This window comes from Protopterus annectens, chromosome 7.part0 (genome assembly GCF_019279795.1).
Source record: "Protopterus annectens isolate FY-2018-M chromosome 7.part0, PAN1.0, whole genome shotgun sequence".
Classification (NCBI taxonomy): Eukaryota; Metazoa; Chordata; order Ceratodontiformes; family Protopteridae; genus Protopterus; species Protopterus annectens.
Genome location: NC_056739.1, coordinates 1,843,767,374 through 1,843,784,444, shown reverse-complemented (window position 1 = coordinate 1,843,784,444; position 17,071 = coordinate 1,843,767,374).

The following is a 17,071-nucleotide window of genomic DNA, read 5'->3' as shown; positions in this document are numbered from 1 at the left end:
ACTGTATATTTATTTTTCTAGTTTTTACATGCATTCATAAACTTTTGCAGAAAAATGTCTTAAAAGTTCAGTCACAAAAGGCTTATTTTCCTGAATGTATAAAAGAGCTCACATTCCTTATAATAAATACTAATGATATTATAACATTATCCCAAACAAATACAATTATTTTTGTTATGTATTCTCACTGTTGGTGTACTTCTGTGTGTCTGATTTAAAATTACAGTACATGATTTCTGTTTCCCCTTCCTTCTGGCCACTGCTGTATATGATCTGTCTTTTTAAAACCCTTCTGAAGTCTACCGCTGTCTCTGATATATTTCCAGTCTCATCTTATACTTCTCTGAATACACAGTCTACCATTTCTGACCAAGAAATTGCAGAATCATCTTCTGCTTCATCCTTTTCTAACATTCATTGCAGCGTGGTGGTGCTGTGGTAGCGTTGTCGCCTCACAGTAAGACGTTCTTCCATTCAATTCTCAGTTTGAGCGTCTTCTGTGTGGCGACATGCGTGAATGGACGTTCCTTCGTTGAAGGTTGTGCGTCAGGCCTGGCAAGTCGGCATGTAAAAATCTACTGCCAATCATTAGCGGACCGGAGTTCCGCTGTGGCGACCCCTAACCGGGAAAAGCCGAAAGACAACAATTGCAGCTCCTCATCCTACAGTTTGCCTACTATTAACTCCATAATGCTCACTTCATCTTGTACCACTTTTTCTGTTATGAGCAGCTAAATGCTGCTTATTTGTATCATCGACTACACTGGAAATTCCTTTCATATTTACATCACTTTTTGCCATCACAAAACACTTCTAGATTCCTCCAGACTGCATCACCTTAGAAGTCTCTTCTCAACTCTCCACATGGTGCCATCCTCCCTCTGTTGTACCACCTCTTCCGGCTGCCTCTTGGTATGAGTAGAAGTTGTGTGGCATCTTTCTTAGTCCAAAACAGTAGGGGACCCCCTTGGGTCTCCCCAGGAAAGAGGCCACTGGCCTAATAACATTAATTAAATCAACAAAGGGTGGATAACTAGCTAACTACTTAAATAACTAAATAATTGGCGTTGCTCATTATTTCAGTTCAGTACTTTTATGTCTTAAGTAATGTGGCTTATTTATTTAAATGGTATATTAGACCTCAAATCCTCCCAAGATCATGCTCCTATTTATGGGCACGATTATTCGGGTCTATATTAGGTCGACAAAATGTATTTTTAGCAAACACCTCTTTATTGACCTGTATTCAGTGAAAATAACTTCCTTGATTTGATGAATTTTCCAAGGGCAATGAAACAATTGCCCCACAGCACAACAGACCCACAACTAACAAAATCAAAGCCACCCAAGTGGGAGGCTTCACCCCCCCAACTATATATACTAAATCTGACATCGCACTACAGTGGAGAAAAGGATAAAGTTTTGTAGTTGGCCAACTACTTCATTGCCCTTGGAAAATTTAGCAAATCACGGAAGTGATTTTCGCTGAATACGAGCTGATGAAGAGGTGTTCACTGAAAATAAATTTTGGTTAACTAATATAAACCTGATTATTCACAGAGATCATCTCCAATTCTGTCTCTAGATATTCCAGTCTAAAAGACGACCTCATCAAATCTCTCGTGGCTTGAGTGCAAGATATAAACCTAATTCTCATTAGCAAATTGAACAACACCATGTACACTCTAACAGTCTAAATGCATTCTGATACTGTATAATCCAGAAAAGCTATTTAATCCTGGATAAAATGCAACAACTTTGCCTTTTCCCTGATTTGAGAAACCTTGAGACTGCTCTCATTTTGGAGAACTTTTTCAAGATGTACTACAGTAAACTCTGGTAGCTAGTCATGGGATAGACTGTTACACTTCACAATAACATGACTGTTTCAAGTTTATGCTGTTTCACTGTTCCACCTTACTAATACCTGCTAAACCTAACCCTGCCCCTAACCCCTATCCTTCACCTGACCATAGAAAAACTCTTCCTGTAACAATGCTCACTGATGATCTTAAAAAAAGCAGGAAACGTTATGTCTGCAGTGGGTCTATATCATTTCATCAAGGATTCATATTTGAACTGCTTCTTACTGAAATTGGTACACCTTGTTTGCTGTAGCATAGACTAGATCCAGGCCTGCTGAATCTAGCTTTGTTTGTATAACTTGAGCACTAATCCACGCATTCTTTAAAGTATTCAGTTGTATTTATTACTGCTTGGTAGTAACTTGATTAAAGTGTAGCTATCATTCTAAGTCTTTTGGATTAAGCACTTGGGCTTCAGACCAGTTGTTTTACATTAGGAAGTTTTGTGGCCTGCACTGTGGTGGCAGGACAGGTAGCTTACATCCTTCTAAGTTGGGAACTGCTGATTGAGGGCTCAGTGTCTGTTATTCTAAAAGTATATTAGTTCTGGTTTAAGCACTTGGGCTTCAGGCCAGTTATTTTACATTAAGAAGGTTCGTAGTCTGCACTCTTGTGGGAGGAGAGGCTGGACTCTGCCCTTCTGAGCTGGGAATTTCTGGTTAAAGGCTTATAGTGCCTGCATATTTGAACTGTTTCTTACTGAAATTGGTACACCTTATTTGCTGTAGCATAGACTAGATCCAGGCCTGCTGAATCTAGCTTTGTTTATATGCTTGTTGTTTGTTTGCTTGTTATTTCCCTGAAACGCTAATTCCACCTAAAACACGGCTTTTCAGCACTTCTGTGGATCCCTAGTTATATCTGCATTGCTTACTGTACTTATTTCCTTGTTTCACTTGAAAGAAAGTTACTGTTTGCCATTTTTGCATTTAAGTTACCTGTAACACATTGCATTTAAGTTACCTGGCACTTGCCCACTAAAGCAATTATATGTCAGCACTAAAAAATTAAAAGCATTACACCCTCACAAACTCCCCTTGAGTACCTTGTTCCCCATTAGCCCTTTTTTTTCCAATTATAAAGGAATTCCCAATACTATTCTAGCATGTCCAAAGGTCAGTTGTCAATCTCCTCTCTGGTCCAGATGGTGAATCTGGGAATCTTGAGGCAATGTTACAACTACCTCATGTACACAGACAACCCTCTCCTCCTCCCAACAAATTCCAACACATGTGAGAGATGCAACCATATAGCCATACCGGAGGCTAAACTCTCTCAACTCAGTACTGGCGTAACCAGTCAGGAGGAGAAGGAAACCACACTCACTACAATTCCAGTCTCACATAGACCTACCACAACAGCAAACCAAACACATAAACACACAAAAACATACTCGGAGGCTCTAAATAAAAATCTGCCTAAGCAGCAGAGACCTCCAAAGCAGACACCCAAGCAACCGCTACACCAAAACAAAACACATACAACACATAGCTCACAAAGCCAGTGTGCCGAACAGTCACAGCCCTTAAGGCTAAACAACACACCTGATACACTTGTAATAGGTGACTCTATCATCAATCACACTGACGTCACGCTCACCAGGCTGAACAAGGAGACGGTCACGGTGAGCTGCCTGTCGGGCGCTAGGATCCGCCACATAACACAAGCACTCAGGTCACTCCAAGGCAAGTACAAATATGACTCAGTCATTGTCCATGCTGGTGTGAATGACCTGAGACGTACCTCCCTGGACTACATGAAAAGAGACAGAGGAGCACTCTGAGCATGTAGCCCAGGCCGGTATGACCCTGACCTCGAGTAGCATCTTACCCTCACCAAGAATGATGCCACAATATGAAGACAAGATGATCAATTTCAACAATTGGCTTAAGTATTGATGTCATTCAAAGGGGATCCAATGCCTGTCAGCCTGGGATGACATGCTCGACAAGCCACGATGCTTCGCTAGGGACGGCTTGCACCTGTCACCTCTGGGCTTTCGGATATTGGCAAAGGCTCTTGCTATCCACATAGTGCCTTTTTTAGGCAAGGCTCAAAAGGCAAACCCACCTCCATAGGTATCACAAGGGATAAGAAACTAAGAGTACTGCTACTCAATGCCAGAAGTCTAAACCTCAAGATGCACACACTCAAAACTCTCCTTAGCATGGAGAACATCGATATCTGTGCAGTAACAGAAACCTGGTTCAAGGCTCCCGAGAGCACCCCAGCACTACCAGGTTATACCTCATCCCATGCTTTTCGGCCCCAAAACTTGGACCGAACCAGAAAAGGAGGAGGAGTATCAATATTCGTCAAAGATACCCACACCTCCAGGTTGGTGGCACAGCACGAAGCATCAGAGACTATCCATGTGCAACTAACAGTGGGTAAAACTGCCTTCCAGTTTATAGCCTGCTACAGACCACCCTCCCAAACCTGGGAACCCCACTCGGCCTTCCTGAGAACACTGGAAAATATGAAGGTCTCTCCAAACACCATTATATTGGGCGACTTCAACTACCCAAACATAGACTGGGAGCATTAACCTAGCTCCAACACCCTAGCCCAAAGGTTCCTAGAATTTATAAACTCAAATGCTATGGAACAACTTGTTACCACTCCCACAAGAGGGGAAAACATACTGGACCTGATCATCACCAACATGGGGACTCTGTGCTCCAGACCAGAAGTGTTATCCCTCACTGGTAAGATCAGACCATGAACTAATCTCATTGGATATTCACATCCCGACCCCACCCCCTGCCCAGAAAACCACAGTGAAAAACTTCTTAAAAGCAAATTTCACACTCCTCAAAACTGAGGTGAAATCCTTCAAAGCCCCCGGGCCTGTAGAAAATACGGCCCAGACCGCAGAATCCTTTATAAACGCATTCTATGAACACCTTCAGGAATGCATGGATCATGCAATCCCAAATAAAACCAAGACCCAATCCTCCAAGGGCAGACGTCCTGTCTGGTGGACCCCAGCCATAAACAAACTATACAATAAAAGGAGGAAGCTACTACATGATAAAGCAAAATCCCAAAAAGGAAAGGCATCTCTGATCAGTATTAGCAAAAAACTACGGGCACTCATAAAATCGTCTAAGGCCAGCTTTGAGAGAAAAATTGCACAGGACACTAAGGATAATCACAAGGCTTTCTTTAGTTATGTTAGGAACCTGGGTGGGAATTCCCAGATATGCTCAGAATTAGTCCAAAATGACAAAAAATACACCGAACCCACAGACATTGCCAACATCCTAGCTGACAGGTTCAGCGCAAACTTCTCCCTCCCGCCACCAAAAGAGCAAATATCTATCCCAGCAGAGTGCTGCCCCCCTGACATCTCAGATGCTCAGGTAAGAGTCGCCCTCTCCAAAGCAAAAAACACAGCATCAATGGGACCAGACGGTGTCCTGGGCTGCGTCCTACATGAACTCCAAGAAGAGCTAAACCCAAACATAAAACTACTGTTCAATCTCAGCATTACTACAGGATATGTACCCAAAGAGTGGCATACAGCAACAGTGGTCCCTCTCCACAAAGGTGGCGCCTCAACGGATCCTGGAAACTATCACCCCATAAGCCTGACTAGCTTGGTCTGCAAAGCTATGGAAAGGATCATCATGGACCTCATAAATAAAGATATTGGGGACCTACAAACACTGGATTCTACCCAGTTTGGCTTTGTTAAGGCCAGATCCTGCCTCTTAAACCTGGTTGATTTCTTTGAAACAGTCACTAAGGCCATTAACGAGGGGAAGGTGGTCCACACAGCCTACCTGGACCTCGCAAAAGCCTTCAATACAATACCCCACTTGGGCATTATAGATAAGCTCACCAGCTTAAATATAAACCCCATCTGTCACTAGATGGGTTGCAAACTGGCTCAAGGACAGAACCCACATGGTTAGAATTGCTGGAGCCATGTCAGACTCCAAACCAGTTACAAGTGGCATCCCACAAGGCTCAGTCCTAGGACCTCTCTTGTTCGGTATATATTTCTCGGACGTACAGGCCAACACGGAAGGACTGTGGCTGACCAAGTTTGCAGATGACTGCAAACTGGGCACCATAATCGACACTCCAGCCGACACAAGCATCCTCCAAAAGGGCCTCATAGAAACAGACAACTGGTGCCAGAGCCATGGCCTCAAGCTAAACGCCAAAAAGTGTATAGTCATCCCCTTTGGCAAAAACAAAGTGCCCACAAATTACCACATAGGTGGTAATCCATTAAGTACAGAAGAAGTAATTAGGGACCTGGGGACCCAAGTTGATAGCAATCTCTCATTTGACAACCACGTGGCCAAAGTGGTTAGAAAAACATTTTATATAGCCCACCTAATCATGAAGGGATTCACATCTAGATCAGGGGAGGTCATCGTGCCTCTTTACTCATCCCTCATCAGGCCCATAATTGAGTACAATGCCCCTTTTGGGATGTACCTTACCAGACACCTGCAGCAACTGGAAAGACCCCAAAAGTACCTCACCAAGAGGATCAAAGGGCTCAAACAGATGCCATATGCTGGTAAAAAACAAAAAACAGAGCCACGGAACCTTGCTCCAGCTAAATAAACCACTCGTAGTGAATCCGAAAAAAGCTGAACGCTAATTTTATTATTGAGCGTTTTCGCCTTGCTAAAATTGCTTGGCTTCCTCAGAGATCAAAACAAGAATACTCAATTAAACAAGCTTAAATACTTGTAGGAAGTGATGTCACTAAGTAACCATTTTTTAAAAACACATTTTTTAAAAAACCATCACAAAAACGTATACCTATATTTGCAATACAATACATTAATCTCTTAAAAAGTATATTACATTCTAATCATAAACACATCTGTTTAAACAAATAATAATACAAAACATACACATGTAAATCTATCAACTTGTGCATAAACCTATATTAAAACCTATCTAGTAATCAGTTATATACCCATTAAAGATGTGCTATAGCTAATAAATCCTTAATTCATGACAAAAAAGTCAGCTTAAATAGCTTCTTAACTTTAGGACAGGTAAAATATTACAATTGTCGTTTAACCCGGGGACATGAAAGGCATCCGTTCTAAACTGCCACTCCAATTCCCTCAATTCTAACAGTAATGGGAAAGGACCCCCTCTAATTGATGGAATGATTTGATCTATCGCCATGAAAGAAAAACTATGTCCTGGAAAATCCATCAAGTGCTTAGATAGCGCATTGTTAGGATTGATTAGTATGTATGAGCACCAATACGCCATGAGAACGGAAAATCCTAACAATGCGCTATCTAAGCACTTGATGGATTTTCCAGGACATAGTTTTTCTTTCATGGCGATAGATCAAATCATTCCATCAATTAGAGGGGGTCCTTTCCCATTACTGTTAGAATTGAGGGAATTGGAGTGGCAGTTTAGAACGGATGCCTTTCATGCCCCCGGGTTAAACGACAATTGTAATATTTTACCTGTCCTAAAGTTAAGAAGCTATTTAAGCTGACTTTTTTGTCATGAATTAAGGATTTATTAGCTATAGCACATCTTTAATGGGTATATAACTGATTACTAGATAGGTTTTAATATAGGTTTATGCACAAGTTGATAGATTTACATGTGTATGTTTTGTATTATTATTTGTTTAAACAGATGTGTTTATGATTAGAATGTAATATACTTTTTAAGAGATTAATGTATTGTATTGCAAATATAGGTATACGTTTTTGTGATGGTTTTTTAAAAAATGTGTTTTTAAAAAATGGTTACTTAGTGACATCACTTCCTACAAGTATTTAAGCTTGTTTAATTGAGTATTCTTGTTTTGATCTCTGAGGAAGCCAAGCAATTTTAGCAAGGCGAAAACGCTCAATAATAAAATTAGCGTTCAGCTTTTTTCGGATTCACTACGAGTGGTTTATTTAGCTGGAGCAAGGTTCCGTGGCTCTGTTTTTTGTTTTTTACCAGTTTGTTTTTGTTTTTTATTCTTATATCAGATGCCATATGCTGCCCGGTTAAAGAAACTCCAGCTCTACTCAGTGGCATACCGCCTGCTCAGAGGCGATCTGTGCCTGACGTATAAAGCCATGTCCAACCCAGAATTAATGGACATGCTGCACCTCAGAAAATCCAAATCCCATCGAGCTACGCGCTCGAGAGACTTGAATCTCAGCACTGAGATAAATAGGACATGCTGGAGGAACAGATTCATAACCCAGAGGCTCCCTTCACTCTGGAATAAAATCCCAGTCCAGGTTAGGCAGAGTCTCTCATTGACTCTCTTCAAGAGGAATCTTGATGAGTCGATGGGAGATCGTAGGTTTACCCCGGGTATCACTTCTGTGTCACTGTTAGACAGAGGCACAGTATACCAACCTCGAAAAAGGGCATAGCAAAATTATTTTAAAATGGGTGGTGAAAGCCAAACACACTCTGGCTAGGCTTATAAATGCCCTAGGGCAGATAGCCTAGTATGAACCTATGAACCTATGAATACCATTACACTCATTTCAGACACAAAACACAGACAAACACTCACAGATCCACAAAACACAGCTATCACCTAACTTAACCAACCTTTACCCTGCATTCACTCACAACTCCCTGCCCTTACTCTTCACACACACACACACACACACACACACACACACACACACACACACACACACACACGCACACACACACACACACACACACACACACACACACACAATTTAAAAACTCATGCATTTGATATTATGCATGTTCCACATTCAGCTCACACACACACAGAACAAACATTCAGTAAAAACTCCAGGAATGACCAGGCTATGCTAAAGTCTTTGTTGTCTAGTACCTTACACCTCCTGTAGAGAAGGAATATATGAAAATGACCCTTTAAGGCCATACTAGCGTTTCAGCTACATGACTTCATAATGCCTATGGCTTTTCACTTTTTAAGCCTTGTCTGGTACATTTCTCAAGTATAGCAAACGATCAGCTTAAGCTCACTGATGATCTTAAAAAAAGCAGGAAACGTCTGCAGTGGGTCTATATCAGTTCATCAAGGGTTCACTTCAGCAAATCTTCATTCATTGAACAAAAAACATTGAAAGTTCACTTCAGTGAATGTTCACATCAGTGAAGGTTTTACACAGGGGAAGGAACTAGTTGGCCATCATAGAGAAATTTGCCCTTTTCCCCACTGTAGTGTGATCTCAGAGTTGGTATTTATAGTTAGGGGAAGTGTGGGGGTGCAATCCCCCCACCTGGGTGGATGTAAAATACTCCAGTGTGTGTTATGGGGAAATGTTGTGCAAGTAGCTACTTTTCCCATGTAACACATTCAGTGAAGTGAACATTCACTGAAGTGAAAGTTTGATGGTTTTTGTTTGATGAATGAAGGTTCACTGAAGTGAGCCTTTGATGAACTAATATAGGCCAGTCTGCAGCTAGTGATGTTTGCTTTATTGGCCTGAATGCACCAATGGGTATGTTATTGGAAACTATGATGGGATTTCTTGTTGCAAGGTGTGCTCTGTGTCATAGACGCTATCTTCCAGTGACAGGGACTGTCATTATGTGACACTATATGGCTATGATCTGAGGCGTGATGGCTTGCTATGGCAGGGATACAAGCCCCCTGTTGTAGGAGTAATGCTCTGTTGCAGGAACAGGACTTGTATGAAGTCAGCTACACACATCTTCCCTCTAGTGGCTATCAGTAGTTACCACTTGTGATGTAGGGTGGTAGAGGGAGATAGCCCTAAACTCACACTGTAATGGCTTTGTTCTGTGACCAAAAAGGAGGGTCACAGCACCACTGAACAGTGATATAGAGCCACCCACACATGACCACTAATAATGAAAAATATTGGTAGAGAGGGTACTACTGGCAGCACTTTATCCTTTGCAGGGAGGTGGCTATGGAAGCTGTGTGCCCCATCATACTCCTCAGGAGACCTATCATAACATCATCCCTGTACTCCAAGGCTTCTATAAGGCACTGTCAGTAAAGGTGACATCCTCACAGAAGCCACACACCAGACCTAGCATCTTCAAATCATCATGTGTAACAGCAGACTGTCCAAGTAATGGATGATAACTTTGCAAATTATTGACTGAGCACTATTCAGGGGCTGGATCTGACATGTGAGGATAGTGGGAACCACTGTCAGTATACACCCTTGTAGCAAATGTCACATGGAGATGAGTTATAGTGTTATCAGTCATGGGTAACTCTCCCAGAGGCACCAGAAGCTGTTGAAGATGGAGGGGGGGGGGGTGACAGGGGCACTTAGTGATCTAAAAGGGCAATTTTTTAAAACTATTTACTACCACAAAATAGGTTCACTTGGAGGACATTTTAAGCTTAGCCAGTTTCCATTTTGGTGCTTGAATTAACATTTCCTGATTGGTCTTACCTGTCACATGGCTGATAATTGTATATTAGCCCTAGTGAGAATAAATGTGATCACACTGTAGATAATTTGAGGGGACCCATGTAAGGGATGCAGCATTTAGGAACTGTCTCTATCCATTAGTGGCACAAGGGGTAATTCTGGAGTACATTTTCTATTACCCATCCTTAGATCCAAGTTGCATTTAAATATGGACAGGGATGAGCTTTGTTTTACTTGAATGCATAGTCTCTTCTGTATATATATCCATCTCTCCACAACATTCACTTTAGATACCCGGACTGAGTATTTCTGATGCCATTTGACTTGCTGATGTTCAGTAGGTCCATCTTTATTAGGTCAGAGGATGCCTTGTATGCCAGACATGTCACCACTAAGCACTCTGTAGGATACTAAGTATAGTGATAAATCTTTGAGGTGGTCCATGCAAGACCTATTGTTTAGGGCTTGTATCCTTTCAATAAGGTATCTCTGTGGGCATTCCAATTGTTGCATGGGTCTGGACAGATATATGCCAATGTGGGCATTATACAAAATGATTGACCTAATGAGGGCTTTGTAAAAGGGGAGAATAACATTTCAATATCTAGTCACAATCAATTTGTTTATAAGCTGTGCAATATAGAAAGACTTTCTTATGACTCTGGGCACATGTTGGTCAAAAGTTAGGTCACTGTTCACACAAGTTCCCAAATGCCAAACAACTGGGTCAGTTCTCAGGGGGCATTGTCAATTTGGCAGTTCCCTGGAGTAGATGACTTCCCAAATGATACAATAATGTATTTCTTGGAGTTTAGTTTCAATTCATGATTATGGCACCAGTTCTTGTTTAGGACAAACCTTCCTGCATGATGGTTAAGTCATTTGGGTATTCAATAACTGCTCCGAGCTTGCAGTCATCTCAGACTTAGTCATCCAAAGCCCTTTGCTATTTCCTTTTACTTTTGAGATGTATATGCCAAACAGAAAAAGTCTCAGCACCGAACCCTGAGGGACACCATTGGTGACTGGTCTCTTCCCCTATTTTGATCTCCTGCATCCTGTGAGCAAGCATACATGCATACGTTCTTTGATTCAACTTTCTGATTGTATTAACCTGATTGTATTAAATTATATTTCTTGTATAATACAGCACCACTTGTTAGAATGTGTTTTAAATTTGTAGTTTGAAACAGTCTTCTAGTGAGCAATGAAACAAAATGCATGAACCAATAATGACAAAACTATCCATTTCAGAAAATTTCAACCATAAAAGGCCATTCAAACTTCTGTCATTACAATCCACCAATATCAGTAAATATGCAAAATCTCTGCAGAAGTAAGTCATCTAAATAATTCCACATTAAAGGAATCTGTAACTAATGAAGAGGTTGCTGCTAGCAAACAACTTTATATTTCATTGTTTCATCCACAAATAATGTGCCTGTTGCCCTTGAAGAATAAATTGCCTATGTTAGTAAGCTAGTAATTTTGCAATGGGGAATGGATGGCAAACTGATAACAGGTTCATAGTTACTAAGTAACTCATCCAAAGGAGGACATTCATAGGAATGCAGCATCCACTCCCATTAAAGTACAACACAGTAAAGTATCAGCGATCCATCTGCATACTGTGGGAGTAGTACCCACAGCCTTCTACATCAAAAGCAAGTATGCTACCTGTTGCGCTACTAACAATGCAAATGACTTAGCATAAGTAGCACTAAACTTCTTCTCCCATGAAGCTCTCAGCTCCTTGTAAAATCCAATTGACGATCAACTAAATCTCTCAGCTTCACAGCACAAGAAATCTGGAAAAAGCCAAAATTTATTTGGGGGGGGGCAAAAGCCCAAAACCAGGGATACATTTTAAATATTGCTTGTATAATCTTAGAAAGTTGTTAAAATAAAGTGTTTTGTGTTACCATGTGTTTCCTGAAAGATAGGAAGACTGAAACCTAAAGAGCTAACATTATTTAATGAATTCAGTTCTCACTGATTTGCCAGTAAAAACACAAATTTTAAGAGGAACAGACCAAAAGTATGAGTCAAATATTCTGTGAAAATCTGGACAGTGGAGAGCTATGGACTCATCTCCCTGAATCACAAATGGTGGTATGGGTAGAGAATTCAGGCTCTTGTTTGAGCCTGAGTAACACTAACCACCAGGTATACCTAACTGGGGCATTTTACACACACACACGCACGCGGGAGCATCATAACTCCTGCAAATAAAAGAGCAAAACTCTCCTTACCAGCATGATTCTGGCAGCACCAATGGAACAGCAGCAACATAACTCCTGTTACACAGAGCAATAACAGAACAAGAACAGCTAGTTTAGTTAGTTTAACTTCCACGCACGAATCCATGTTAACGTGAAAACTCCACTTCATTAATTTTTCCTGACAGGTCTTGCAGCTGTAAAAGTGTGATGGGGGGCTCCCCCTCCCCCTGGATCTATGGTTCCAGCACCCATAAACTCTCCCGTGATGTAGATATGAATGATCATTTTGTACGGCCTGTAGGCCAGATGTAGGTGTGGCCACACCAACACCCTGTGCAACAGGTGGAGGACCACCCAAAAAGGAGACAGTGCTTGTGTGTCATTTGACTATGATTTGGCCTGTGTCTCAGCATCACTGTCAGATCTTACATAGTTGCTGACTTTAGCCTGTAGTCCTTTGACCTGCACCAGTCTGAACAGATGTCAGAGTAGCAGTGATTTGGCCTGAGAATTTACAAGACAGAACAGCTTGAATTTGAATATCCATTGTATATGTGAGGCCCTTTGCTCATGCATGCAAACATCTGCACAGACTGTGCAACTGTAAAACAGTCAAATAACTCTTCTGCCACTCCCATGTGTCAGCACGTCTGACGTACCTATGGGAAACCCATGCACTGGTATTTGCAATTTGTCAACACACATCGCTCAGCTGGTGTATATATTCACTGTGGTTACTAACTTAGTGCTTCTCCCTCTGAGACTCATGGGGTTGGCCTCTCCCAAATCCTTTGTACATATCTCCAGGTATGATAACTCTGCCTTCATTGTCTCATGCAGGAACACAGGGAGCTGCTCTAAAGCAGTTAGACTTACATTTGGAGCTGCCCTTTCCCCTTTAATGGCTGATTTTTCTGCCCCTTTGCCTTTTTTGAGGGGCCACCTTATTATGTTGATGGAATTCCACCAAAGTGTGTGGTGTGAGATTTTTCCTACCAAGAGCACTGATGTCATGGATCACTGTTTCTCATGTGTGATCCCACAGTCTGGTAAGCCTCCTGTCTACCTAACATGCAGTGCCTGTGAGTCCTGGCTGCATGTAACAGGATGTAATTCCTAGCTTGGCCTATACCATCTTCCCCATCAAGAATACATAGGACAGCTATGGGGAAACCAGACATATCATAGGCTGGTCACCCTGAAGACAGGAGACTATGAATAAGAAAGTGGTTTGCCATAGGTATTCACAATAACACAGGTTTGGATAGTATGGAAATGCAATGAGAGTCACAGGTACTTTATGCTATAGACAGTGAGGTACTGCACTGATTCCCCAGATCTTTGGAAGGAACATACATATGCATGTTTACCGATGGCGGCCCACAGCTATATGTACAGGAGAAGGTCAAGCTTTACTTACACCATCTGAAGGGGCAAATATGTAGTAACACATGACAGTGGGATCATGATGTATGATACTGTGATCATACATGAGGGACCCATGTTAGGTGTCCCCAAAACATTAGCTCACAGAACAAATGTGCATGGCATACAGCACATTACAGTGAATGGTAGTCCTGATATTGGGTTGTCTTCCCTCACCTACAGTGTAGATATTCAGCTGCATATATCACCTGTGACCTATATGCAGATGAAAGTTGTAGGAAACCATATTACAAATTAATATACGCACCTATACTTTTTAACACAGTACTTCAGAACACTCTGAAACTCATCAAGGTTACATCTTCTAGAAATTCTGCTTCTCTGCTTCCAACCACATAGTTCAAGATACTGTACAGATGATGCTGGTGTTCCTTTTATGGTGAACAGCTTGGTATTTAAAATGGTAGAACATCCTCTTAAGACACAAGTAAAGAATTGTTTGCATGTCATATATTCCAAAGAGGCTATACTCCATATAAGTAATTTAAATCATTATATTTCAGTGAAATGCATGTGTGACATAATGCTCAGTTAAGAGTTAACAACGCATTCCTGATATAGCATGACTGAGACCTAATTCATGCTTCCTATGCCTCTATGTGTCATACATTATGGCTGCCCTAGACTGCACTAATCGTGATTCAGAGTTTACATTTCCAGGGCAAATTACAGACCATCATCTTGTTTTACAGGGCATTCATAGCAATGGTTGCCAATGCTCTTGCCCTCAGAGAGTGTCTTGTAATAAGAAGAACCAGATTATACTCTGTTTGTTTCATATCCAGTTCAGTAATAGGCTGCTGAGACACATTCATGGTCTGTGTCCCACAGCTGATGTATACTGAGACTTGGTCAACCTGTAGAGTGAGGAAACTAACATCCCTAAATGATGGCCAGTGCAGGCAATGCTACGATGATCTTTGCAGCCGCTACCTTGAAAGTCTCCTGTACTGTGAAGTGCAGGCTATGCAGGAAAGAACTGAATGGTATAGTAAGTATTTACATTTGTTATCATTTTTTAAAGTGCATCTTGAATTTTTTCTGTCATTCACTGCATTGCTCATAACAGTTACCAGGACCTACTAGTTGCGCAACTGTAGCCGATTGTCTCTGTGCTGTGCCTGTTGCCTGTATACAATGGCACTGCTGTAGATTGTGGAATATGCCAGAAATGTTCAACTGTGAGGCTGTGTGCATCATGGGTCTAATATTGGCCATTGAATGGCCTAGCCATCGATTGGCTGAAAATCAAACAATAAGCATAGAAAGTTCACTCTGCAAATGTTTGTTTCACTGGCAGGGTAAGTAACTACTTGCCCAACACTTCCCCATCCCCACACTATATGGGGCTTGTTTGATGTGCTATTGGGACCCAGTGTCCACATAGTGCTCCACTAGGTGGATACATCCTGGCTTCCTAGTAAACATGTCCGCAAACTCCTTTACTACTGCCTGGATCTCCTGAATCTAAGTAGAAAATAGCTGCTGTGAAAGAGTCCGCTGCACACATCTTCCCTCTCTGTCTCTCTCTCCTACATCGTACTCTTCTTTTTTTTCTTTTTCTTCTTTTTCTTCTTTTTCTGTCTCCCTCTTTTCCTTTCTCTTCATCATTTGATTCCTACACAAGCAGCAAACAAATCCAAACGAGCCCAGAAGTTGAAAATGTTGAAACACAGGTGCCCAGTAGGAAGGTAGCTGGAATAAAGAACACAACAAAGTAAAATCTTTTTTAATACAAAATGGTGAGCGCTTTCGCAATGGTAACCATTGCTTCATCAGACAGTTCATTCAAACAGCAACATCACTTAAATACTTTAATTCATTATTAAAACAACCAATCCTACCACTCAAAGTTAATTCAGCACTCAAAAATCAATTAATTACTATGGTTACGTTTTGCCCTTAGTTAATTGCTGAAGTCAAAAAAACATTGTTTAAAAACCATATGCACAAAATGTAAAAACAAGAAGATGTGGATAAATATAAATAAAATACATAAAAAGTCAATGAATAAATACATATACTCATGTTCCCCATTTAGTAACTACTTATGTGCATGGGTATAAGCATAAAAATATATATAAAAATATATATAAAAGTATAAGCAGTCCACACTCAAAAACTTAATACATATATTCTGCCTAATAAATGCACATGTTGTCCACCTAGTAAATACATATGCTTTAATACATGCATCTCAACAAATGCTTGTCTTTAGTGATATCTATGCTAGAAGCAGCTCAGGAAATACTGTCATATTGACCCAAAGCCCTGCATGTGTTTATGTAATCTTCTCTTGTTAAAATAGTATTATTATTTTTTATTTATTTTAACCTTCTAAATTTTAGCACTGGCTTCAATGGAACACTATCATTCAAACCCAAACCTCTGTGTGCTCCTAAATGCAAAATCAATTTTACTTCCATATTTTCATTAGTATTGTACTGCGGTGGTGGTACTGCGGTAGTGTTATCGCCTCACAGTAAGACGTTGCCCCGTTCAATTCTCAGTAAGAGCGTCTTCTGTGTGGCGACATGCGTGAATGGGCGTTCCTTCGTTGAAGGTTGTGCGTCAGGCCCGGCAAGTCGGCACATAAAAATCTACTGCCAATCATTAGCGGACTGGAGTTCCGCTGTGGCGACCCCTAACCGGGAAAAGCCAAAAGACACAACAACAACAACAACATTGACAATGTCCCACATCCTATTGCTGAAATTCTGAATGTGTAAAATCCGAAAAAAAAAAAAAAAAAAAAATATATATATATATATATATATATATATATATATATATAAATCTATCTCTATTAAATCAAGCAACTCTTCTCTTAGCTCATTTTCTTAGATTAAATGGTGGCTAATTGAATGGTAATTGATTCCTCCCTTCTCTCTTTCTTCTCCTATGACCAGCAGTCGCATATATTGTAAATACTTTGCCCCATGTACATTATTTCTTCTTTGAAGTGTTATACTACATAATGCTATGATGGTGTACAGGAACTCTTCTTACCTCTGTTACTGACTGAGTACTTGCATGGATGCCTTCTTATGATTGCTTTTATCAATACTGCATACCATCTGGCTCTTATATTACCACTGTATGACTGATATTGATTAATGTTTATTGTTTCTTTAGTTAATTTCATCATATCTGAGCCTCACAATGATCC